Raw genomic sequence first — 27,053 nt, 5'->3', positions numbered from 1 at the left:
GCAAATTGCGAGTCCCTGCGACTCGCAATTTGCAACTCGCAAATTGGTATGCAGAACGGTGTCTCAGACACCGTCTGCAAGTCACTATGGGGTCGCAAAGACCCACCTCATTAATATTCATGAGGTGGGTCGCAAATTGCGGCCCCATAGCGACTATAGGCACTCGCAAACATGGAGGCCTGCTGTAGTCAGCAGACCTCCATGTTCGTGACTGCTTTTAAATAAAGCAGTTTTTTATTTTTTAAGTGTAGCCCGTTTTCCTTAAAGGAAAACGAGCTGCACTTAAAAAAAAATCCGAAACCTTTAGTTTCGGTTTTTTTTCAGGGCAGGTAGTGGTCCCTTGGACCACTACCTACCCTGAAAAAATATTTGTGGGTCCATTCACAAAGTGGAAGGGGTCCCATTGGGACCCCTTCCAATTTCATTGGGACCCCTTCCAATTTGCGAGTGGGTTACCATCCACTTGAAGTGGATGGTAACTGCGATACCCTTAGCGACCGCATATGCGGTCGCAAATGGTATTGCATTCCACTCCGAATCGCAAATAGGAAGGGAACACCCCTTCCTATTTGCGATTCTGAAATGCATATTGCGAGTCGGTCCCAACTCGCAATATGCATTCCTGCATAGGGAAATGCGTTTAGCGAGTCGCAAACGGCAATTTTTGCCGTTTGCGACTCGCTAAACGTTTCCTGCATCTGGCCCATAGTTTCTTGAGATAACTTTGATTATAAAAGGTGAATTTCTATGTTTTTGTACGTTTCAAATGTGTGCGTAACTATTAAGTCCCTGTAACCTTTGTTTTTTGGAGTGAATTTCTATTTTTTTTTAATTTGGGGTTTTAGGGTGGGTATAATTGTTGGGCGGGTAGGGAATTTTTAGTATTACGGATGGGTCTGTTTTTTTGGGCGGTAAGGGCATTTTTAGGCTTTAGGGTAGGTATGGGGTTTTGGGTGGTATGGAAATTTTTAGGGTTTGGGGGTATGAGATTTTGGGTGGTAAGGGAATTTTGGGGTGGGAAATAATTTTTTTAGGGTTCAGGGGTTGTTGGTTAAAAGGTATATATGTGGGTGTATTTGTGTGTATATATATATATATATATATATATATATATATATATATATATATATATATATATGTATATATATATATATTGTTGAAATATATACTTTTCCCAAAGAAGCCTTGCCACAAAAAAGCAAGTATTTTACAGGTAAAAATAAGAAAATAAACCCTATATATTTAAATATATAACACATATATATATATATATATATAGAGAGAGAGAGAGAGACAGAGATATTTTATATATAGCTTTATATAGATGTAAAAATCGTTTATACTTACTTGTTAAATACTTACATTTCCATGGTAAAGGCTTTCGTTGTAAAGGCAGAATTGTTTTAATACATTTCTTTGTAAAGGCCTTTTGCTGGAAAGGCATTTTTGTTATAACGCTTGCGTTATAAAGCCATACATTGAAATGGCTTTCAGGATTCTGTCATACATCTATTAAGGACTACAAATGAAATACATCTTTCCAGAGAGTTGTTTTTTTTTGTCAATTTTTTTTTAATGAAAGTTGGCAAATGGCCCATTTTTAAGAACATCAGACCAGTTAAACTGACCAACCTATATAGAACACAAAAGCATAAAAAAATTGGAGGAAAATTGGTGGAAAAGGAAGTATTTAAAATTATCCTAGATCTGGTGATCATGGCAAAAACAAAAATAATATCATATCATCATCAAAAAGCTGCTTCCGAATTACCATGAATTATACCTATAACTTGCATTTTTTGGAAACGCGCTCATTTTGTCTGAAAATGCCATCTTACATATTTAGGTGGTCAGTTGTGAATAAACACATTTGACCCCAGCTATCATCTTGCCATGGTCTTAAAGTACGCTTTTTTCCACCAAAAATCTGGTCTATGTGTTACAAACAGATCACTGCAGCAGATGCATTACACCTCCGGGCTGTTCTACTGGGATATAGGCTCGTGCTCTTGAGATCTGTGTAACAGGCACTTCTACCTTTGACCTCTGTGACTGAGACTTAAACCTACAGTTTGTAGGTCAATACATTACTATAAACCATACTTCTTAAATTACACTCATGTCTCAGTACTGGGGTAATAGTGCATGATGCATGTCTTGATAGTTGTGCACAGTCAGAGCTCTCTGGATGCCTGTCAGTTAACATCTAGGATAGCACCTCATTGTTCACACCAGGATAAACATGCACCTGTGGAATTCGCAGCATATCTCGGGACAGGTACAGTGGTGCATGCAGTGGTGCATGCAGTAGGTGAGGAGAGAGCTATGCTCCAGACCTCTCAGGATGTCTCAGTAGGTGGACAGAAGTGCAGGTCAAGAGATAGGTGCAATCTCAGGATGCCTCAATATTGGGTTGATACCTCATGGTTCAGGACAGGATAGAGGTCACTGTCCAAACTCTCAGGATGTCTCAGCAGGGTCACAGTGGCCTATAGTGCAATATGGCAATACCTGAAGAGTTGGACTCACAGATCAGTGTATGGACTGTTTTTTGCTGCCGTGGGCCTGTTTTATGATCTAATGGGCCAGTTTGTACTGAAGAGTTTCCGAATATTAACGCACACATTGCCTATAACAAGTACAAATGCATGCAGTCTCTCATTTATTACAAAACACACAGCGTATCTTAAGGCTATCTGATTCTCTAATGGGAGCCACTTTTAATTTGGTGCCTCAGCCTATTATCTGTCCCAGTCCGACCAGTGTTTCAGTACTGGGACAGCAGCTCTTGGTGTTAGAGTTTCCAAATATTCGTTAATCAGGCATGTTCAGTGCGTAGCTTCAGGGGTGTTTGGGGTGTGACATTCCCTCAAATAAATCATTCTTTCTTGGAACGGTAGTTGGGTGTGGGTGCCCAGAATCGCATCAGGTATGCCTGCATTGATTTTCCCCACTTGTTTAGTTGGGAAATGTGAATCTCACCGACTAAGCTACATACCTGGGTATGTTGAGAGAACAGCCCTTTATGGGATGCAACATTTAAGTGCTGTGTGGACGATTCAAAAGAGTCTAATTTCATAAACTGAGATCTTGACGAGAGGAGTGATTGAAAGGACCCTTAGAAGCTGTTCTTAGGATCAGGATGCGTGAAACCGGCAGGTGGTCTAGGGTGTAGAATGCTCATGAGAAATCAAGGAGAACCAACAAGCGTGCATCCTTCTTGTCTAGGGGTTTTAGAGCATTAACTGTAAATGAATTGTGGCGGTCTCAGTGCTATATCTGGAATGAAATCCAGACTGGAAATTTAGGAAATGAGTTGTGATGCAGATACCTTCACTCTAATGTTGCCTCGGAACGGATATTTGTGATGGTACCGAGCTCAGGGTTCAATTTCTTGATAGGAGGAGGGATCTATCCGATTTTGAGAGATGAGAGAAATTCTTCCTAAGTATGAACTCCAAATACATTCCGTTACATCATGTGCCTAGACAGCAGGGTCTTGTGATGCTTAGTCCTAGTAGGAGGACATAGAGACAAAACCCAAAGCTCCATCAACAGATATCTGATGTAGTCCTTTAACCAATATGTAGAGGAAGTAGGAGCTGAAATCTTAAAGGTTGCAGAAACTGAAGCCAGAATACTCAGCACGTAGGCAGCAGTAAACAGACTTGACCTAGGACACAAGCTTGTGGCAAGAGTTGGATACCTTTCGAAGTGAAAAATACTACCCACTTGTACATGTTTTAAGGAACTGGATGGGCGAGGTGATGGTTCTCATTAAAAAAAAACTTTTGAAATCCATTGCCTTCTGTTGTTAACACTGCACATACGCCACTATGTGCTTTAAAAACTGTTTAGGAATAATTCAGGCAACTTCAGAATATGTTTGGTGTGCTTTTTTGTGATAGTTTGTACCTCAGGGGTATATTTCAGTGGGGAAATAGGCCTAGATTCTGAAAGTTTTCACGATTATTTTTAACCTTTCTTGGAATGAAAATACCGGTCAGAACGGCAAAAATGCTGGTCCGGTGGCATCTCTGAACAGGAAGGACCAGTTAAAATTCTAAATTGAAAAGTAAATAAACAAGAGAATCTCTCACCCTTTGGGACAATGGGCCTGATTACAACTTTGGAGGAGGTGTTAATCCATCCCAAAAGTGACGGTAAAGTGACGGATATACCACCAGCCGTATTACGAGTCCATTATATCCTATGGAACTCGTAATACGGCTGGTGGTATATCCGTCACTTTACCGTCACTTTTGGGATGGATTAACACCTCCTCCAAAGTTGTAATCAGGCCCAATGTTAGGAATGGAGCACAATATCACTTGAAGCACAATACCACACGCTTTCAATACATACTCTGTTGCTAAGTAAATAGCAGCAAAGTGCAAGAGTCCCCAGACAGATCTTGTAACCTGGCGTCTTTTGTGTCTGCTGTATTGCAAAAATACTCTCCTGTTGTTTTTCATGCGTTAAAACTACTGCACTATGCTGTCTGTAGTCAGTGTCTATTGTTAGAATGTGCCGCCATTCTCGGTCTCTGAACACTTGCTGCTCTTTTCCTGTCAGCTGTCTGAACAAAGCAAGTGACGCGTGAGGCACAAGAACCTTCTTTTTGTTGACTATGATCAAAACCACATCTGTGTCATGTTAGTATGTACACAGTAGCATGCTCTAGTCACGGTTTTTGAAATATTTAGAGTGTAGAAAATTGGGTTACTAGTTCAGGGGTGTGAAACCCTACTCAAGCAGCAACCATAATTCTTGTTAGGGTGAAACATAAGCAAACCCAAAATTAATCTGTGGTCAACCCTCTGGCAGCTTGCGCAAATGCAAGTAGGCTTAAATTTGAGGCATTTTGTAAAGTTATGCAGCAGTTCAAACTGTAATAACACGGAAATATAGTACAAAAAAAAATCCCACACGAATTTAGAAACATTTAGTAACTTTTAATACATTATTTGAGACTAAAACAACTACAATCCAACCAGTGGAACCGAAGATATACAATTTCAAAGATTTATGGTAAGTATAGCATCTAAAAGCACAAAGCTCCACTCGCAGTTATTTGATTCTGCAGGTCACAAATTCAGGTTGACAATGATGGAGCGTGGGCTGGATAGAGGGACCAGATTGGTCCGACTGAAAAAGTTACCTTCTAGAGTCCTGCGCAACAAGTCCAGTTCATTCTGAAGGGGGCCACAATGTGCAGGGAGAGTGGTGTGGGTGGTCCTCAGTGTGGCATAAAGAGCAGGCTGGGTGTATCGGATGGTCATTGCTGTAGCGCTAACATCTGGTCGGTGGTCGCAGGCTGTTGCTGCTGGAGATTCCCATTGGCGGACAGTGCGGGCTGTCGATGCAGTAGCACAAAATGCAGCTCTCCTGTTGCTGACATCACTGGTGGTCACTGTAGCATGAAGAGTCGGGTTCACTGGAGCTTCTCGTTGATGTTCGGCACATGTGGCAAGATATTGGTGTAAACAGGCCTGTTTCACGGTCGCCGAGAGCCCAAGATTTTGGGATTTCTTATTTTCTAGGAAATGGAGTACAACTGATGTCACACCAAGGGTCCAGGGCCTGGGGGGCACCTCTTGGGGCTTAGGAACTCACTCCAACAGAGGCCAGCAGGGCTCAGGCAGTTCCATTTGCAGGTTCAGGCAGCAGGTCAGCTGGGCAGATGCAGGGATGCCTTTAGAGTTTGATATTTCCTTATAGCTCAGAACAGGGGGTAAGTCAGGCGATAGTCACTTTAGTTTGAGATGAAAGGTGCAAGTTGAGTCTTCCTTCTCAGGAAGTAGGGCAGGCCTCAAGCAGCATTGCAGCAAGGCACCTTTCCTCTGTAGCACCCACTGGCCCAGGAGTATACTGAAAATGTTGGCCTGAGGGTCCAATATTTGTACTTGGTGCCAGCTTTGAAGTAGGGGAAGTTTCTGAAATTTCCTGTTTCTCTGCCCTGGCCCCAGCTCGCCTGGGGGCACAGTAGACTGGAGTGACACCCTTTGTGAGTCTTCTACGGTGGAACCTTTAGGATGTGCAAGTGTGGTCAGTGACAATACCTCCCCCTCATCAATTCAAAGATGGCCTATCCTGCTAACACCTTTTTCCCCTTTGTCTCACTGTCTGTTAATAAAGCACAAAGACCAACTGCCAGTTACACATGGTCATGTGATTCAGGATACAGACTGCAGGCACCAAATGGTTAGAAGAACAAAATGCCAACTTTCTAAGAGTGTCATTTTCAGAATTATGACTTAAAATCCAACTTTATCATTAAAGATGGCATTTGAGATGTCATCAGTAATGTCATAAATTATGTCATAGAACATGTCATGAGTGATGTCAACTGTGAGGTCATAAACACTGCATGGCAGAGATGCAAGTTATAGTTAGGGCTGCTAACCATAACCCGTGAATTTCTGTGTTTTTTTTTTTAAACTTTAATGTTGACACAGACATATTCACCTATTTTACCGTTACTTTAACCTTTGTTTTTTCAGTGAATTTCTAAGCTTTTTTTTAAAGAAAATAGATCTTTATATCTCACCAAACTGTAACATTATTTTAACTTTTGATTTTTTAGTAAACTTCTTGAGTTTTTTTTAATGTTAAGTAGTAATCAATTACCATAAGTAAATGCAACCCCCCACTGTGCACGGCAGGGAGGGTTGGCTGCAGGGCCTGCAGTCAACACCTCCCATACAGCCAACCCTGTGATACATACAGGTTTGGCAGTGCACAGTTGGAGGTTGGCTATTGGGCCTAATCCTGGAGACCCCATCACCCAGTACCATTTTTTTCAAATTAAGGCCCCCGAGGAGCCATTATCAGCCCCAGGAATCCCTATCTCTTGGGTCACTCAAGGGGAGGAGGGTCTTGTGCCCCCCTTCCCTCGCCTTGTTAGGCCCCGGGGACCCCAACCCCTAGGGCCACTCTTTTGGCCTCATCCCCAAGGGCACGGTGTGCTTGTTTGGGACTTTATTTTTGCACCTGGGTGGGCCAGGTCCTGCGGGCAGATCGAAAGAGGATGCAGGTGCACAGGACCCCCCTCCTAGGGCTTGTATTAGCCCTGAGGACCACCACCCTCCCTGGGCGATATCAGAAAAATATGCAGGAGGGCCGCGCAGCCCCCCACACCCTGGGGACCACCACCTCCCTGGAGCAAAACAAGAATTTCAAATGGGGGAGGACCATATGGCCTCCCCCACAGCCCCAGGCACTGCCACCTCCCCAGGGCTAACTGTGAAATAAATGTGGGGAGCCCACCTGCGGACACCTGGCCTTGTGGACTACCACCTCCACGGGGCTATTTAAATGTTGGAGGGGGGCGTGCAGCCCCACCTTGTAGAGCCAATAATGGCCCTGGGGACCGTCACCCCCCATGGCTGGCTCCTTCTATGTCCTGGGGTGCCCACCCCCAGGACATATCTGTTTGTTCTGACTTGGCTGGAGTGTTGACAGCTCCCACCAAGTCAGAGCAAACTCTCCTGTTCCAGCAAGTGAGAGCTGTCAGGCAGCTCTCACTTGCTGGAAGCGGAGGTTTCCTCAGTTTACCTGCCTGCATCTCTGAAAACAACTGCTTTTGTAAACAGGGAGCTGCATGTTTAGCAGCTCCCTGTGTGCAAAAGCAGTGCCTGCTCCCGCAGGAGGCGGGAAGCCAGCTGGAGCCGTGGGGGTGTTGAGGTTCCTCCCGCGGTACCATTGTACACTGGGTGCCCTGCAGGGGACCCAGGACGAATGGCCGGGCCCCAGAAGATGGAATCCCTGGGGCCAAAATCAGCCCGGGGAGGGTGGCCCTGCTGCCATGCGCGGCGATGGTTGGATTAACGTATTGTAATGAAAATTACTTTATGTAAAAAAAAACATAGAAATTTACTGAAAAAATGAAAGGCTACATGGACGTTATAGTTAGGAAATAGAATTTAAAAAAAACCTAGAAATTCACTTAAAAAAACTAAGGTTACAGGAACGTTATAATTAGGTTCTGAATTTACTCACACAAAACCAATGAAATTCAGCAGTTATAGTTAGATTATTTAAAGTAACTATAACCCGCGGCCTAAGGTAGCTATAACTCAGGCCCTCGCCATGCACTGCAAATTACCACAGACATTACAGCACTCATAACAACTTTTATAACTTTTATAAACGCCGATAATAATATCAGTGGAACATTAGAAGTTAAATTATTGATGAAAAAACTGCATAACAGGGGCGCGGGCAATAGTTATCTTGGGCCACCAGTTATACTTACTTGAAATACCTCTAACTATAATTGCTGACTTGCTCTGGTTTTGTGCTTTGACACCGTTTGAAGAATCTTCACAAATCTTTCCCAAAAAAATGTCATCCACCTCTACTCCTTCCTGGAAAATGTTGGGGTGATCGCGGTGATAGAAGCATTCCTCCTTATTTTCCCATGGCACTGCCTCAGGATTACGACAACGTGTAAATCTGAGGCGGTGTCAAAAGCAATGAGTGTTGTGGTGGAACGCTCACAGCAACACCCATTGCACGCCGTTCTGACACAGAAAACTGTGTCAGTGGGGCCCATATTTACAAGGAAGCATAACACCACATAAAAGTGGTGTTACACCTCCTTGGAAACATGGAGCAGAGCTTAGTGCCACTGGAGCGTCACGTAAAGTGACCCTCCGGTGGTGTTGGGATCTCTTAAATATGCCCCTAAGTATGTTGCTGCACCAAGTCAAACCTCATGTTAAGTACAGGTACAACTAAGAGGTACATGTAATAGTAACACGTTAGAGCGCCTCTGCAAGAATAAGGAAAAAAGTGATGCACAAAACAGGAAGCTTTAAGAGAAGAAAAAGAAGGACAAATCCTGCAAGTGGTAAATCATCATACCTCTTGGAAGTGGATATGTAAGACGGAGCTTCCAATAACATAATATTTCAAGAGTCAATTAGCAGAAAAATTTAGCAGTATAGGTTTACTTGTGCACCTTAATGCGTCAGACATCATGAACCTGGGAAGGAGCAGATGACGCACACTGGCCAGCTTTGGTTTGGGCAGCTCCTGCCCAGGAGGCCCACAGTTTGCCTCTCACAGGTGAACACTATACTCCCCTATTATGACAACTAATTGCCATGACCAAAGGGTATGCGACCCTTCTCTGTGGTATTCTGTCACGCAAACATTACCATCTCCTAACCTACCAATCCGTTCATTGGACAGTCGTGAGGAGCGATTGTGGACACGCTAAGACGTGGGAACTCGTAACAAGATGCAAATGAGTTTGAAGTAAGAGTACTTTTTTTAAATCTCTCGCCCCAATGCATTGGTGTATGCGTAATGTTCCATGTAATGCTGTCCACTGGGATACAATGGCATTCACTGTCCAGCAATAGCTTCAGACAATGTTCTGCACTTGAACTGTGTCAGCTCTTTAAATAACCCTTGGACCAGCACCCGCAGTGGTTTCAAGTTCGGCCTGGCCACACACACCTGAGGCGGGGGCTCCACTTTGCTACTGTCACTGGCGGGCACTTGCTACCTTCTATGGGTCCTAGTGCCCGTCCTTTACTACTTCTCGGGTGTCCTACATCCTGTCATATTCTCCTGATTCTGCACAGCGCAGGTGTGGTGCGATAATAAGGGTCTATTACTGAAACAGCTCATGTTTACATGACACCGATTTAACAAGGTAGCAGCTTCCTTTCCATTGTGTTTCATTCGTGGGCAGCCTCAATCTGTATTCCAACTCTCCTGATCCTAGTTTTAATGCTTGTCACAGAAAAATATGATTCTTATTGGCACAAAGAAAAGGTAGTACATAATTCCAATGTTGGTAGTTTGTGGGGTGAGAAGAAGTAGTGTTGTATGAAACACAAAATCACATGGTGCAGTTGAATGACCCACTCGTATTGGAACGTATTGGGGACTACCACTGTCCACAAGACCAACCCATTCATGTGGAATTCAAAATGTGCACAATTGACTTATTGGAAGGGCTTGCCTATCCATATATAACACAACTGTTTGACTGGGAGACATTTAAAAAATACTGCTATCCTGCTACTAGTCAATGGTAGCAACACATTCCATCTATTAAATTTAACAGAGATGCAAATGCAAAAATATTTGCCATTTGCAAACAGCTTATGTGTTAGTGCATCAGGGATGCACTAGCACAAAGGCTTTAATGCTTGTGTGGCAGGATACCTGATTCTAATTGATCTTCCTTGACACACGCAGGATAGTGTAGGGGAGGGGACAGAAGGAACAGCTGATTTTGAGTATAGCCAGAAGGAGGAACAGGAAAACCACAATAGGATAATGCGTGCATGGCACCAAGGGGGAGGCGCGTCCAGTTGGAAGTGTAGGCAAACAGGGCATTGAGGGAATGAGGCAAAGAAAAGGAGAAAGTGTGGACAGCCAAGCACGAGAATGGGCGAGGACTGCACAGTTCCCGGGAGTAGCATGGATTCCAGAGAGAATGGAAGATGACGAGGCATCCAACGAGGACCCAGTGAACATGGTGAAGTGGTGATTTCCTCAAGGTGGCTGGGACAAGGAGATTGTCATCCAGCCCACTCCATGGTTCAAGGACGACCGCAGCCAGCCAAGTGCCTTGGGTCAGAGGGAAAACACGTTTTAAATAAAAGTGTACACGGAGATGTACAAGTAAAGCCAGTCTAGTATGATTCACTACAGGGAAGCAGAAAAGCGAGAAGCAAGAAGCAAGAAGCTATACAATTCATTTCGTATTGTTTGTGTCTTCTTTTAATGCATCTGTTTGCTGAGCAATTACCGTTGAAAGTATCGAGTTAGAGTAATTGACGAGGTGGGAATAATATAATAGGCTTCAGGGCGTTTTCCTTCTCATCTCCCTTCCATGGACATTATTTAGAAGTCTCCAGGGGTTGACGCCTGACACTGCCCTTGCCACTCCAGCCCTCAGAGGTGACAAAAGCAGTTTCATGAACAGAAGGTAAACTGTGTCTCAATGAGCAGTATTTACTTTCTGAAGCTCCACCTGGGAAACTACACCTTTTGTTTTGGTAAGGAATTTGCATTCCACTCTGCAATAATCTTTAGTAGACTTCATAAATACACCAGAAAATGAAGCAAGTGGAAACAAAAACTTGTTACCATGCTTCAGCATTTTGAATGCATGAAAAGCATGCATTGACAAAGTCAATGGGTATTAAGCAAGCTGATGAAATGTTTATTTTTTATTATTGCAAGGGTGTACTAAAAAATAAAAAATATAGGGGGTCATTACGACCTTGTTATGACATTCCCGCTGGGCCGGTGGGCGCAAACCAAGTTTGCGCCCGCCGGCCCAGCGGGGATGAGGCCGCAACATAGGAGCCGGCTCCTAATGGAGCCGGCGGTGTTGCGGCCGTGCGACGGGTGCAGTTGCAACCGTCGCGCTTTTCACTGTCTGCTATGCAGACAGTGAAAAGCTGGCCGGGGCCCTGTTAGGGGGCCCCTGCACTGCCCATGCCATGCCCCAGGGGCCCCAGGACATCCCTTACCGCCAGCCTCTTCCTGGCGGTGTAAACCACCAGAAACAGGCTGGCGGTAGGGATGTCATAATCACCAGGGCAGCGCTGCCCTGGCGGATTATCACTGCCGGGGCTAAAATGGCGGGAAACCGCCAGCCCCGGCGGTGCGACCGTGGCGCTACCGCCGCGGTCGTAATGAGGGCCTCCGTACCGCCAGCCTGTTGGCGGTACGGACGCTACATTACCCCTGGCGGTCTTTGACCGCCAGGGTCGTAATGACCACCATAATGCCATATCCTTGCAATAACAATTTCAAATAAAAAAACCTGAATACAGTTTTAATAGAACTGTATCCTTCGTAGCAGGCAAGTGTGCTTTTAACAGAACCTTTTTTTAGTTTTAATGCTTGCCACTGAAAAATATGATTCTTATTTGCACAAAGAAAAGGGTACTATTGATTATGAATTAATGCAACTTTAAGACATAGTTTAAGCAAACAGGGAATGCTTGGACCAATGCTCTGGCACTTCTTTTTATATTGATATGCATACTTGAGCAGGTAAAATGCAGCCATTCACTGCGCAAGGCAGCTAATGGAAGATGCTCCGTGTTGTATGCTGCAGTCAGCAGAAGCAAATGCAAATGATTGTTGAACAGAATGGATGAAAAGAGCTGAGCCAAAGCTCATTATATATTATAGTGTTTTTTTATGAATGATTTGTTTCATTACAAGGATGGCAAACCAACTAAAGCTATCTCTAGGCCGTACCTAATGATGTGTACAAAACAGTCACATCTATGCTTCATAAGGATGAGATTGGTGGCCTGAGTGAATCCAAGTGACTTGGCATTCAGTGAAAGTTGGGGTTTGTTGTTTATTGTTCTTAGTAAGTAATAGAAATTTCGCTTTGGCTAAACTGAGCTTCTGGTAGGTGCTGGACATTCAGGTCTGTAAGATGTGCAGACAGTGTCTGAGGCGCTGGACTTCTGAAGCAGAGGAGACTTTCAAGTACAGTTGTATATCACCAGCATATTGGTGAGTAGAGCAAAAAGGGACTTCATATAGACAATGAAGATGTCGGGGGAGAGCATGGAACACTGGATGACTCCACAGGTGATAGGGATCTTTTTTGGACCTGGAAGTGTCCATGTGAACCAACTAGGGTTGGTTGGAAAGAAAGGAGGAGAACAAGTGAAGGACATTGCCAGTGAATCCCATTCAGGACTCCAGGGTGTGTATGAGAGTGAGATGGTCAACTGTGTTGAAGGAAACTGAGAGATGCAGCAATATCAGGAGGCAGGGTCATCTTTATCTCTAGTCAGCAGGGCATTGTCTACAATAGATAGTGAATACTTGCAGAGGGGGTGGTTAATATTAACGTGATCTTGGAGTGGAACATATATTGCGTTTTCACTGATCTTGCCGATGAATGCTAGGTGAGTGATGGACCAGTAATTTGCGAGTTCATCAGGGTCGAGTATATGTGTTTTTTAGGAGTGGGAGGATCTGGCCTGTCTGAACAGTTTCTGGGAAGATGCCTTGAGTGAGTGAGGTATTCACATGGTGAATAAGGGTGAGAGTGTCCCCAGAGAGAACTTTGATGAAGGATGAGTGTTAGATATCACCTTATAAGAGGTGGCTTTGCAAGAATTGAGTATCTTGGTGAGATCTGCAAGATATAGGTATAGGGTGTTGAAGGATGACCATTGCTAGACTCTACATGCTTTTGGATGTTCTGTATTTTGTCTCTGAAAAATAAGTTAAAGGCATTGCACTTTCTGTGGCGTGAGGATATATGGGTCTTGCAGGGAGCTGATGCAATGGTTGATTATATTGAAAAGCTTTCTGCTTCCACTGGTGGATTCATTGATGGTCCTTATATAGTACTTTGAGTGGATGATGTGATAAGCGGTCTACATGCTGAGCAGAAGGTCATCAGTGTCATGAGGGTATAAGGAGTTCTGTTTTTCTCCATGTTCATTCCTGTGTGCGGATGGATTGTTGATTTACGCCAAAGTCTTAAAAAGTGATAGGGTGCTAAATGTGTTGCCTGCCCTTGCATGTTTTAATTGAGGTGTGGATGTTCTCTAGTTTTCCAAAAAAGTGATGAAGTTGTTTCGAAGGGTTTTGGGGTCGGACGTCGAGTTGATAGTGTGAGAGATGAGTTCAGGTATTAGGATGTCAATGAAGAAGTCGTTGAAGGATCGGAAAGTTAGGTCTTCTCTTTTGGGTTGACTTTATTTTTTTGGTAGGATGCTTAGCAGGAAGATAGAGATGGCAAAGTGGCCTTTCTAGTCCAGTGGCATTGATAGTATGTATTGAATTGTTGGTAATGTTGGGAAGACATGGTTGAGGATGCGGCCTTTAGAGTCTGTTGGTTGTGTGACATGCTGTACCACGCTGAGTGAGCTTGAAGAGGATGTCTCTTGTTTTTTAGCTTATGTTGTCTGGGAAGTTGGAGTCAGTGTGGTGTGAATATGTCAGATTGGGAGGTAGTAGAAATCATCAATTAAGTCCTTGCTCCACCTGGGAGGCCTGTAGATTAAATGGAAAGTGGTAGTCTACGGTGCAGTGAGTGGGCAATGCATGGGCAATGCATGTCAGCAGCTCCATGGATTTGAGTGTTACTTGCCTGCCAAAGGCACAGGACCAGGAGGACTAAGGTGTGACAGTGAGGGTGCTCCCTTCCTATGTGTATGGTCCACACAAAGGATGTTGCAGCCTATGGGATGAAGGATGTCTATGATATGTGAGGATGTGGGGGTAAACCATGTTTCTGTGATGAAGAGGATGAAGACGATGTCAAGCTTGTGACTGGTGATGAGATCTGTGATGTCTGGTGCATGGAGTATTACAGAGCGAGGGTTAAGGTGTATGAGTTGGAGTGTATATTCTGTAGTTTCAGGATGTGTGGTATTAAGTGGGATGTGTAGGAGGTTGGATCTTTGTGCTGTGCAAATGCTAGGTCTGGGTGTAATTTTGAGGATTGGTAGTTTGGGGTGCCGGATGAGGTACATGATTATATCTTACTGTGTAAGTGTCAGTCAAATGGGATTCTGGCCCAGTGCCGTTCCTGGCCATAAAACAGGTCCAAACGGGCAGTGTCCTTATCCGTGTCAGCCCTTTGCTGGTGAGCCCTTGGCAATGGGACACCCTGAAGTGTTGATTTATGTAGGGTGAAGGAAGGAAGTGATGTCACTTTCTGTGCAGATCGATGATGAGAAATACAGTGCTTTCACTTCCTGTGGGGATAGAGGACAAGGAATGAAGTCTGGCTTCTTCATCTTCTACATGTAGATGCATAATGAGAAATGAAGTCCTCATGCGTGGATCTCCTTGCGCTTGACCAATACAATATTTGTTTGAAATATAAACTAGTTGCAGTGATATCTTAGTTATTGTGCTGTTATCAGGATCAAGGTCCAGTGGTATCACTTCATAGGATTCAGAGACAAAAGTCATATGATGTCACTTCTTGTGATACCATTGAGGTCAAAGGATGTGTGATGTCATTTCTGCTACCCAAGATATTTTGGGGAATCAAAGTCCATGTCCTCTTCAAAGAGATTAAGACTGCTTTAGATAGACATTCGACCCTGGTGAAGAAATATGGTGCAAGTGAAACTAGAGTGCAAGCACAGAAAAGGATACTTTAAAGAAGAGGATTGAAAGATAAGAGGGAGAGAAAGGAAAGAAGCAGTGTAAGAAGAAATGGGAGAAAGATATAATATGATGCAAGAGAAAGCTACAGGGTAAGACAGATGAGAAAATAACATAGGACCAGATTTAGACTGGAGAGTAAACAACTGGCCCTTTGACCTCCCACTCTAAATCGGGTAATCGGTCGAATGGCCAAAACTCCATGGCCCTTAATCCATCTGGCCTCCAGAGGAGTATGTCAGCAAAAGAGAGAGAGAATAGTCTCTGGCAATGACATACTTAATGGTTGCCTGACTTTAAATCGCACTCTGGCTGCATACTGAAGTTCTCTGTGGGCTGGCTGGGGGAGCGCTAGGAGCAACAGTTACTGAGTACTGACTGAGATCATTTGAGGATCAGCTGAGGGTAGGGACATTCCGCAGGTCTCTCAGAGCATGTCTGTGTATTCCAAGGTCATGCTAAAGGTATCAGATTTCAAGGATTCTGTAGGAGCACACATTTGTTGTTTAAATAACAGATGGTGAACCAGACTGTGTGTTCACGAGGTGGGCTAAGAGATAGCTGGATATTTCTAAGGGCCCAAGTGAGGTAAATAAGGATCAGACTGAAAGCCACCTGGAAGCCTTTTGGGGGTCAGTTTGTGGTTTCAGTGAATGGTTTGGGGGTGTCTTAAGCTAGAGTAAAGGTGTCTAGTGGCTAGCTGAGGACCTCCATAGGCCTGTTAGGAACTTTTAAAAGCAGACTGAGGGTCTCTGAGGGAAATCTGGAGGGATCTAATGAATGGTGAGGGTGGCTGACAGTAGGACAAGGGCTTGATAAGGTAACAAATGATTAAACAATGGTGTTGGAAGCATGGCTGTGCCTTAATATCTCTGAGGATATGTTGATAAATAGTGATGGCCAATTCAGGGAATATGAGAGTAGAGTGGAGGTGTTTTGGGCGGACTAGGGGGTGTCAAGATAGATTTAAGGTTTTCACAGCCTGACTGGAGTGTCTCTGATGGCCTTCAGGTGGTGTTTCAGAGCATGTCAAAGGTCTCTGAGAGCTGAAGAACTAGCTGTGAGTGTCTAGTAGAAAGCTGTGGGCAACCAAGAGTGATATTGCACTCTAGGAGAGCTATCTGCAAGTGGAAAGTGTTTCTTTGAACTTCTGTGAGGGTGAACTGTGGTATTTATGCTGTCTGGAGGCTGATGGAGGGTCTCTAAGGGCCAGCTAATTGTGTATGAGAGGATCTGAGGATGGCTGATAGTAAGCAGTGGGTGTCTCAGATTGAATAAGCGGTTGACTAAAAAGCAAGGACTATGGCCCTCATTACAACCCTGGCGGTCGGTGTTAAAGCGGCGGTAATACCGCCAACAGGCCAGCGGAAAAAAAAATGGGATCATGACCATGGCGGAAACCACCAACATAGACAGCCACTTTAACACTCTGACCGCCACGGCAGTAGAAACAAACACCGCAGCGTTAACCGCCAACACACAGGCGGAGGACAAAGTACCGCCCACTGTATTTCAGACGCCTATCTGCCACCTTTTCCGGGACGGAACCAACGCGATCAAAAGCACGGTGGAAACAGTACACAGAAGGGAAAACACTCACCTCTCGACACCTAACGAGGAACCAGGACACCATGGAGCCCGAGTTACAGGTCCTGCCCATGTTGGTGTATCTTCCCATCTACAAGGAGTACGAACAGCGGCGGCGACGACCACGGTGAGTACTGCACCTACAACACAGGGGGGGGGGAAAGAGAGTGACACACACACACGCAACATGCAATACCCCCACCCTCTCCCACAACAACATACACACAAATACATGCAGCAACATTACATATACACCCCCCGCCCCCTGGAAGAACGCAAGGACAAAAGGAAATGATTGTAACCATTGTAATCATGAAAAATCAGATAGTCAAAATTCTATATATTCAAATATGTACACCAACTACACAAGTCCGGATAGTGTACCAATCATTGTCCGTGGACCACTGGGCCCAAAATGCATGGGCGAAGCCCACACTAGATACCTGACTGGAAACGGAGAGAACACTGCTGGGGCATCAGATCGAAAATATACAGGCACCTCAGGTGGAGTGGGAGGGGGGCACCGCAGACAAATGAACGCACAATGCCACTGCTGCACGAGGGGGCTCCATGCCCATTGCTGTATCCTGGGGAGTGCAAAGCCACAGTCTCTGAGGTCTCTCCAGTGGGTGGTTTCCCCACTGCATTATCCTGGGGAGTGCAAAGCCACAGTCTATCAAGTCTCTCCAGTGGGTGGTATGCCCACTGCTTGGTCCTGGGGAGTGCAAAGCCACAGCCTCTCAAGTCTCTCCAGTGGGTGGTTTGCCCACTGCGTTATCCTGGGGAGTGCAAAGCCACAGTCTCTCAAGTCTCTCCAGTGGGTGGTTTGCCCTCTGCATTATCCTGGGGAGTGCAAAGCCACAGTCTCTCAAGTGGATGTCATTCTCCACTGGTTCTGGAGGGGGCCTTTTGCCCAGAGTGCTTCATCCTGCCAAAGACTGAAGTAGTGGATGTCATTCTCCACTGGTTCTGGAGGGGACATGGTGCCCAGAGTGCTTCATCCTGCCAAGGACTGAGGTAGTGGATGTCATTCTCCACTGGTTCTGGAGGGGGCATGGTGCCCAGAGTGCTCCACGTGCAGTGTGGCCGGTACAATTCCCTCACCTGGGTGTGCGTGCCACGAGATTGGCGAGGTACAGGTAGCATGATACGCCATGGAGGCAGCGACATACCCCACACTGCTGCGGCTTCGCCTTCCACCTACAGGTGCAAACAGTGATGGAAGTCATGCCTCATGGAAGCTGCCCAGGGTCCAGGAACTCTCCTCCAGCCTTGGACGACTGACCACTGGGGATGGTAGCCATGTCAGCGGTGGTGGCACTGTCCAAGTACGTCGCGGCGCCAGTGGCGGTGCTTGCAGCGGTGTCTGTGGCAGTGGTGTCTGTGGCGGCGGTGCTTGTGGCGATGTCTGTGGCAGCGGTACATGGGTCAACACCTGCTGAGGGACACATCAGGACGTCTCCTGCAGCCTCGGACGGCTGCCCACTGGGGAAGAGGCTCGGGCTCGGTGAGGCTGTAGACGTGCCGGTGACGGTGCAGGTGGCGGTGCAGGTGGCGGTTGTGGTGGCGGGACAGCTAGCGGTGTTCGCCGCCGTACAGGTTGCTGTGGTCGTGGACAGAAGGTGTGACACTGGTCCCTCAGTCGGTGCCACCATGCCCTCTCCTGACCTGCTCTTCTGCTTTGGCCCTTCCCCACCTTTGATGGTGCCGCAGTTGTCTTGCCACTATCCCCTTTTGATTTTGCTGAGCCCTTGGTGGCTGGTAGTTTCGACTTCTCACTCTGGGATGTGGGCACCTTTTTCACCTTGGCAGGTGGCGGAATGTCCTTGCCCTTGCTATGTGGCACACTGGCAGCCCTGATGGGTGGCGCACTCGATGACCGCACAGTTGCTGGCACCACTGTGCCTGGGGATTTGGTGGCTGTTGTGCTGGGCTGGGACCTGGAAAGCCTGTCCCTAGGGGAAGGACAGGGGGAGGTGAAGGGAAGAGGTCAAGGGTTGCCAGGAAACATTTTTTAGACACACTGGGACGGGAAGATGGAGGGGGTTTGGGAGTGGAGGAAGAGGTAGTGGTTGTAGGAGGTGTACGTCTGCTGAATTTGGGTGAAGGTGCATGGGCCGGAGGCTGTTGTGAGGTGGATGGCTGTTGGGTGGGTGTGTGCCTGCGTTTGTGTACTTTGGGTGGAGGGCTCACAGACACACTGGGAGAGGACACAGGGTATGTGTGAATGGTATTTGGGGTGGTGATTGCACGTGAGCGGTGTGTGGTGATGGGCGTGCTGGTGATGGAGGTAGTGGCTGAGGATGTAGTGCATGCACGTGTGAGTGGAGATGAGACAGGGAGGGAGGAGGAGGACGTGGAGGAGGGGAAAACAGTGGAGGCAGTGGATGTTGTTGTGTCTGCATGGGGATGGTGCTTGTGTGAGGGCCTGTGGGATGTGTGGTGCTTATTTTTGCCTGAGCCACTCTTGTGTGTTGATGTGTGTGCATGCAGGTCTGATGGTGTGCTCGGGATAGGCTGAGGTACAGGGGATTGGGTCTGGGTGGAGGAAGTTGGGGGGGGGAGGCTGGACACAGGGACAATGGCTGCCATCAATGCTGAGGCCAGAGCCTGAAATGCTCTCAGTTGGGCCGCCTGCCCAGAATGAATGCCCTCCAGGTATGCATTTGTTTGTTGCAAACTCCTCTCAACACCCTGGATGGCATTCAAAATGGTAGATTTCCCAACAGTGAGGGATCTCAGGAGGTCAATAGCCTCCTCACTGAGGGCAGCAGAGCTGACTGGGGCAGGGCCTGAGGTGCCTGGGGCGAAGGAGATGCCCACCCTCCTGGGTGAGCGGGCACTGAACACACGCTGAGGGGCTGCTGGGAGTGCGGTGCAGGTAGGGGGTGTGGCGGCTGTACCTGTTGATGCGGTGGGCACAGAGGTGCCTGCCACCGCAAGGGAGCTCCCATCAGAGGAGGTGTCGCTGTCACTGGTGTCTGCTCCTGTCCCCGCCGTGGAGCTCCCCTCGCCCTCCGTCCCACTGGTGGCTTCAGACTCCGTTGCTTCACCCTCCAGGGCCAAGTGGGTTGCAGCTCCCTCCTGCTCCGCCTGATGATGCTATTGAACACAAGAACAGGGGGACCACAAAAAGGGGGGAGAAGACAGAAGAAACACATGTTCAGTGCATGCAACACCACTACCATTGGCGGACACAACACACATGGAGCAGCCCTCTGCACTACGCCATGCACTAACAGTTCCTAGAAATTTCACCTGACCATGGGGTACGAGGCCTAAGCCAAATTGCTGCACACCTGGAAGTCACAGGAGCCTGACTAGGTGTAGATAGCTATTACCACTAGTGGGGTTGGGGGTGCCACATAACCTGCCTCACAAGGGACCTTGCCTACCAAGTTCGCCCTGGCCTAGGGGAACCCACTGACCACCTCCCCCACCCAGACACCTCGTTATGCGCGCAGAGTCAGCTGAATGAGAGTGTACTCACCCCCTTGTGGCTGCTGTGATGCCCTCAAGCACCCATCCAACTCCGGATACGCCACCCCCAGGATCCGGGACATCAGGGGGGTCATGGTGCGACGGGCACCCCTTCCACATTGGGATGCCATTCCCAGCTGGGCCTCTGCCGTCTTCTTGCTCCAGCGGCGCAGGTCCTCCCATCTTTTACTGCAGTGGGTGCTCTGTCTGTGGTGGACCCCGAGGGTCCGGACGTCCTTGGGAATGGCACGCCAAATACCCTTCTCTGGTGGGCGCTGACCTAGAGGAATGGTACAGGGGGTAAGGAAATGACTCACACGTCCGGACCGTCATAATTATAGCCCACCAGTTCCCACCTATGCCCTGACGCACATACACTCACCATCTGCACATGCAGGCCTCAGCCCCCCCATGTAACTTCCATCCACACCACTCAAAGCAGGCATTGCCCATGCAGCATGCTCACAGTGTACTCACCTGTTTGTCTGGAGGACAATATAGTTGCGTGTACTGGGGGAAGACCCCATCCACTAGTGTCTCCAACTCCTCCGAAGTGAAGACAGGGGCCCTTTCCCCAGACACTGTAGTCATCGTCGCTTCCAGATACAGGTCACAGCAGCACTTGCAGTGGAGGTCCTCTCCTGTTGAAGGTCAGGTATCAAGTGAGTGAACAGACAGAAAATGGCGGTCACGTCCGCATCGGTGCGTACCATCACCGCCGGCGTACATCATCATTGGCTCCTGGGACCCATAGGGTCCAATGTTAACCAATGCTGAATTGCGCCGCGGTCTTCGACCGCCCACCACGACGGTGTACAACCCCAGGGCAGTTACCTCATATGCCCTTGTCCCACCTTACAGGTCAGGCAGCCGCCATTTCATGGAGCCACATGGGATGGATAATAACTGCGTCACAACTATCTAGGCCGGGAATACAGACAGATACCGGCACATTGCGGATTAATAATGTTTCTGCAAATAACACATTGTGATACCTCAGTGTTGGATGACTCTGCTCGCTGTTCTCCTCCATAGGGCACGTCTGCTAGTGCAGGGAATGAGATGACGCATCCTCCGGTGTACAGACCCCTGGTGGACCTGTCGACAAAGGAAGAGAGACACATCGTAATCACATACAGACTTGATCGTGCAACAATCCTGGAACTGTGTGTCCAGTTGGAGCCCGACCTGATGTCAGCTATCCGCCATCCCACAGGGATACCCCCTCTAGTGCAGGTCGTGTCTGTACTCCATTTCCTGGTCAGTGGGTCTTTTCAAGCAACAGTGGCCATGGCATCAGGGATGTCCCAGCCAATGTTCTCTAATGTGTTGCCCAGAGTGTTGTCTGCCCTGCTGAAACACATGCGCAGCGACATCGTTTTCCCTCAGGTGGAGGATTTGCCCACAGTGAAAGCTGACTTCTATGCCCTGGGACATATCCCCAACATCATTGGTGCCACTGATGGGACACATGTGGCATTTGTCCCCCCCGCAGGAATGAACAGGTGTACAGAAACCATAAGAGCTACCATTCGATGAATGTGCAGATGGTGTGTTTTGCAGACCAGTACATCTCCCATGTCAATGCCAATTGTCCTGGCTCTGTGCATGATGCTTATAGTTTGAGAAATAGCAGCATCCCTTATGTGATGGGGCAACCCCTGAGGCACGGTGTGTGGCTAATAGGTGAGCCCAAGATCCCAATACAGTTGACATAGGTGCCTGGGTATGGGATTGTCCCTAAGGGTTAGTGTGTGTCTAACAGTTGTCCCTCGACATTTGCAGGTGACTCTGGTTACCCCAACCTGTCATGGCTACTGACCCCAGTGAGGAACCCAGGACAAGGGAAGAGGAACGCTACAATGAGGTACATGGGCGAACTAGGAGAATAATCGAACGCACCTTCAGCCTCCTGAAGGCCAGATTCCGGTGCCTCCATCTGACAGGTGGTTCCCTATACTACTCACCGAAGAAGTTGTGCCAGATAATCGTGGCCTGCTGTATGCTGCACAACCTGGCTTTGCGACGCCAGGTGCCTTTTCTGCAGGAGGATGGGCCAGATGGTGGTCTTGTGGCAACTGTGGAACCTGTGGACAGTGAAGAAGAGGAGGCAGAAGAAGAGGATATTGACAACCGAAACAACATCATCATGCAATACTTCCACTGAGACACAGGTAAGAAGATGTCACTGCTTCCCGCATCTCATACTATTGTTGGAGCTAGCATATGTCTGTCATTTTCCCTCAGTGTATGGACACTGACTTGTCACTTTGACCTTCCATTTCACAGATCTGGGTCCCACTCTGTGCCCTCTGCTATGTTTACTCCTGGCCTACAGCTGTGTAACATTGGTATGTGCACAAGTACATTGACATTGCTATATTTCAGAGATGTTGCAATTACACATTAGTGAAAGTACAGACTGACTCCAGATTGTTTTGTGATTGAAGTGTGTTTATTCCTGTGCAAATAAGTGTAGGGGGTTGTAAAATGGGCTGGGATGATGTTGGAGGTATGTCCATGGCAGAGTCCAGTCTATTTGTTTCACAGATGCATTGTCCAAAGGGGCATAGGAAGTGGCGCAATGGCAGTTTAAGGATGGACAGGGTGACATAGTGGGACAGAAGGGTGACATTCAGGGGTGTCTTATTTCCTGGCGGGGGTCTTGGCAATGTTCTCTGTCTTGTTCCTGGATCTCAGGGACCGTTTGCGGGTGGTTCTCCATCTGCAGGGGGTGGGGTGCTGGTGTCCTGTTGTTCCTGTGGCAGTGCCTCCTGTCCACTAGCGCCGGCGGAGGTGGAGGGCTGTTCATCGTCCAGGCTAGTATCAGGGACCCGTTGGTGTGCCACTGTGTCCCTCCTGGTGTTGAGAAGGTCTGCCAGCACCCCTGCAATGGTGACCAGGGTGGTGTTGATGGACTTCAAGCCCTCCCTGATCCCCAGGTAGTGTTCCTCCTGCAGCCGCTGGGTCTCCTGAAACTTGGCCAGTACCGTGCCCATGGTCTCCTGGGAATGGTGGTAAGCTCCCATGATGTTGAAGAGTGCCTCGTGGAGAGTGGGTTCCCTGGCCCTGTCCTCCCCCTGTCGCACAGCAGTCCTCCCAGCTTCCCTGTTGTCCTGTGCCTCTGTCCCCTGAACCTTGTGCCCACTGCCACTGCCCCAGGTCCCTGATTGTCCTGTGTTAGTGGGGTTGCCTGGGTTCCCTGTAGTGGTGGACACACTGCTGATTGACGTGTCATGGGGACAGAGGGATGGGCCCGCTGGGTGGGTGCTGTGCTGGTGTTTCCTGAGGGGGGAGACTCTGTGGTGGTTTGTGACTGTGTCAGGGGAACCGACTGTCCTGAGGTCCCTGATGGGCCGGGCTGGTCATCTTGATCCAGGCGTGCCGAGCTGCTGTCATCACTGTGGGTCTCTTCTGTGGGGGGACTGGATATGTCTGGCACCTCCTGTCCGTTGGGTAGAGGTCCTGTTGGGGTGTAAATGCATAGTTATTGTATCTGTGTGTGCCATCTTGTGCAATGGGTGAGTGACCCTCTACTCCTGTGCTTGCATTATTGGCTTGGTCCTTGTGTGATTGGTGATTTTGGGGCATGAGTGAGTCTCTGTACTGGACATGCTTTGGTGATGGGTGTCCATGCATTGGTGTTACATGCAGGGTTTGGTTTTGGGATGTGTGGGTTGTGTTAGTGGGGTATCTGTGGGTTGTTGGGGTGATGGGTGTGAGGGTCAGGGTGGGGGTATGTGATGGCATGCAGGTGGGGTGTGGGGGATAGAGTAGTAAAGATATGTCTTACCAGAGTCCAGTCCTCCTGCTTCTCCTGCGAGGCTCTAAGGATGCATAATTGCCAAGACTTGCTCCTCCCATGTTGTTAGTTGTGGGGAAGGAGGTGGGGGTCCACCGCCAGTCCTCTGTACAGCAATCTGGTGTCTGGATACCACAGAACGTACCTTCCCCCGTAGGTCGTTCCACCTCTTCCTGATGTCATCCCGTGTTCTTGGATGCTGTCCCACTGAGTTAACCCTGTTGACAATTCTGCGCCATAGCTCCATCTTCCTAGCAATGGATGTCTGCTGCACCTGTGATCCGAATAGCTGTGGCTCTACCCGGACGATTTCCTCCACCATGACCCTGAGCTCCTCCTCAGAGAACCTGGGGTGTCTTTGAGGTGCCATGATGTGGTGTGGGTGATGTGTGAGGTGGTGTCTGTTGTGATGTGTGAGGGGGATGTGTTGGTGTGTGTTGTTTGAGGTGCGTGGATGTTGTGTAAGTGATGGTGTTGTGTGTCTGTGGATGCTGGTGTTGTTTTAGGTAGTCTCTCTCTCTGGCCTTCTTTCAAAATTTTGGTTGTAAGGATTTGTGGGTGATGTGGGTGTGTGCTTTATATTGGATTGGGTGTGTGGGTGTGGTGTGTGTATGTGTATCAGGTGTGTGTATTTCGAATTGTCCAATGTGGTTGTGTTTTGTAAATGTGTGTGCATTTTGAGCGCGGCGGTGTGTACCGCCAATGAAATACCGCGGTTGAAAGACCGCTGCGTAGATTTGTGGGTCGTGATACTGTGGGCGTATTCCTGTTGGCGTGACGGTATTGGTTTTGGTATCGCCAGTTTATTACTGACCTTTGGTGTGGTGGACTTGGTGGGTGTCTGTATTGTGGCAGATTCCGAGCTGTGGGTCGTAATACCTGTAGCGGAGTTCCGTGGACGCAATGGTATGTTGGCGGTCTTCTGCACGGCGGAAAGTGGGATTTACTGCCAGGGTTGTAATGAGGTCCTATGTGCTTAACTGACACTGTATTACCTGTGTCTTCTCAGGAATCTTCTCAGCAGACTTCCTGCACACCTTCAATATATCAGGTTTTCTTTCTGAGCTGTGTGGTTTGCCTTGCTAGTAGTATTTTATTTGCAGCTGCCATATGTAGAATGTGCCAGAATAGGTCTACCTAAATTTTAATGTGTACAAGTCTATGTTTGATATTTAGAGAGATCTATATGATTTATATGAAGCAGTATCACCATTGTTTTTCTGTAATTGTCTGTGGAAGATCCACCTTTGTTTTGTTTTACAGGTGGATGGCAGATCCACAGTCATTATTGATTAATATATTTGTGACATTCAGTGGGATGAGTTTGGGTTTCCGAGCACCAACGACAGGGCTGGCACAACATCCGGCTACTCCAGGTATTCTGGGAGTGTGTCACAGTCTGTAGTATAAATGTTCAGAACAAATTTTTGCGTTGGCTTTCATTGTACCAATGAGGCTGCTGGAGTTGGGCAGCAGCATCAACTGAGCTGTGGGAAACTCAGTCCAATCCCACACCATGTGACAACTGTCGGCCTAATCCATTTCCAGCCAGCTAGCAGCACCTCACCTATGCCCAAGAGCATGGGTGATCTGTGGCAACCAGGTGCATGACATTGTGACTTCTCAGGGAAATCGTGGTGTATCAGCTCTCATCCTTTTCTCTCAGTTACATTCACCTCACACATGCAAAGGCAAACAGAAGCAGGGAGTGGTTCAATAGGATTTATTGAATCAGCTGCATATTAGATAAAATAACATGAAATGCAATAATTACGATGATGAAGCATATTAGAAGCAAAATGGTGACAAGGAAAGTGAAATACAAGAAACGTCCTACCATATTGTCACTATGCAAGATGTGTAATTCCTACCTACGCTACTAATGTTCTATATTAGAGCATAGCAGAATAAGCTCTACTCCGCCCTTCAGGACCCCCGGGAAGACATCATCCCCCATACATGTGTATGACAGTAGTGGAGAAGCCTATTGTCTGTAGAGACACCATCCACATAAAGGCCAGGGAACCAGTAGTCTCAGCGAGCAGCTGTAATAAAGTCAGACAGCATGCAGTCGTGGTTATCTGGCTGGAACCTCCCTTTAATGGGCATAGGACAGAAAAATGTTATATAATAAAACAGCTAGTGTTCTGAGAAAAGTGTCCCCACGTAAAAATACATATGTTTCTGTGAAATGTTAGAGATACAATGTACCACTTGTGCCGACAATCCTATCTTGTTCCAGCCTTGAAGAAAGCACAGAGAGAAAGTATGTTGTGCTAAGAAATGTAAATGCTTTCCTAGGTGAAAGGACAGCAAGATGAAGGAAAATAAAACATCATCACAAATGTGGCCATTTCTAAAATGAAATAAAATGAAATGTTGCTAGGCTAAAGGGCACAGGCCACAGGCCTAGTTGCTAAAATAGCTTGCCCACAGGCATCACTAAAATGGCTCCACAACACTCTCCCCTTGTCGGTTCAGAAGTGGTAGAGCAGCCTAATCCCTAAATTAAAAGCAACTAAAATGTAAAATTTTATAACTTATATACATAAATGTCAACTGTGACAAGTCAAAAGGTACTTGAGCAGGCATATTGGTAAAAATTGAAATGGACAATTTAAAATCTTAGCAGTAACACCAAGAAGCTGAATTGTTAAAAGTCAATGTCATCTTGAAAATCTCCAATTACAGCTGGGACAATTGGCTCACTTCGGCAGGTGGTAAGGTGACCAAATCGGTGCCAAGGAAAACCAAAGAGCACTCGTGTTCCAAAGCCTGTGCTCCACCTGAGGCAGCAGCATTCTGCGTTGTGCCGGATATCGAGGCAAGAGCTGCATGATCCACAAAGGGCAGCTCATAAATGGCTTCACATAGTGAACGCACCCTCAACGCGCATGTCTGATAATGAGCCTTCAGTGAGAACATCAACAGATCAGCGCCCAATGAAAGTAAGCGCCACGTAGAAAGACAAACTTTTAGTGCACATTTAAAAGGGCACCAGGCATGGGCTGCACACAATCCAAAACCAGTCTGAATGACAGACACCAGT

General features: G+C 47.3%; 1 protein-coding gene across 1 annotated transcript in view; it reads left to right on the top strand.

The window, feature by feature from the left end:
- ACOT11 (acyl-CoA thioesterase 11) overlaps nt 1-27,053 on the top strand; it is a 409,284-nt gene that overhangs the window by 87,213 nt on the left and 295,018 nt on the right. The window lies entirely within an intron of this gene.

This window comes from Pleurodeles waltl, chromosome 4_2 (genome assembly GCF_031143425.1).
Source record: "Pleurodeles waltl isolate 20211129_DDA chromosome 4_2, aPleWal1.hap1.20221129, whole genome shotgun sequence".
In the NCBI taxonomy this organism is placed as follows: Eukaryota; Metazoa; Chordata; class Amphibia; order Caudata; family Salamandridae; genus Pleurodeles; species Pleurodeles waltl.
The sequence above is the reverse complement of the archived record's forward strand: the minus strand, read 5'-3'. Positions and strand labels throughout refer to the sequence as shown.